Below are 358 nucleotides of genomic sequence, written 5' to 3'. Positions count from 1 at the left end.
AGAGAGGGTTGGTTTGTGTGTATGTACCACTCCCTTCTTTCTTATTCTGTACTCTCTCTTTCTCTCTTGAGAAAGCGGGAGAGAAAAGAAAAAGGAGAAAGCAAAAGGGAGATGACGGAGAGAAGGAAAGATCGAATAAAGAGAGAGAGAGTTAGAGGAAAGAGAAAGGAGAAGAATGCTGAAGAAGAATAAGAAACCCAAGGAGATCTTTTCTCTTCCTCCGCTTCTTCTTTCTCCTCGTTCTACAACTATCATATATCTGTGCATGCAGACTCGTATCTATCTTGTTCTTTACTCCTCTCGTTCTCCTCCGATCTGATCGTCCAAGATCCCTCTCACGGCACTTCTCTTCTTTCCC

At 43.0% G+C, this 358-nt stretch overlaps 1 protein-coding gene across 1 annotated transcript in view; it reads left to right on the top strand.

Moving 5' to 3' along the window:
* The window catches only part of CSUI_010555 (splicing factor sf2), a 7,606-nt gene that overhangs the window by 248 nt on the left and 7,000 nt on the right, over positions 1–358 (top strand). The gene's annotated exons all lie outside the window — the stretch shown is intronic.

The sequence above is a fragment of the Cystoisospora suis genome, assembly GCF_002600585.1.
Source record: "Cystoisospora suis strain Wien I chromosome Unknown contig_7752, whole genome shotgun sequence".
NCBI classification, from domain to species: Eukaryota; Apicomplexa; class Conoidasida; order Eucoccidiorida; family Sarcocystidae; genus Cystoisospora; species Cystoisospora suis.
Note: the sequence above shows the minus strand (reverse complement) of the source record. Positions and strands in the feature narration are given on the sequence as shown.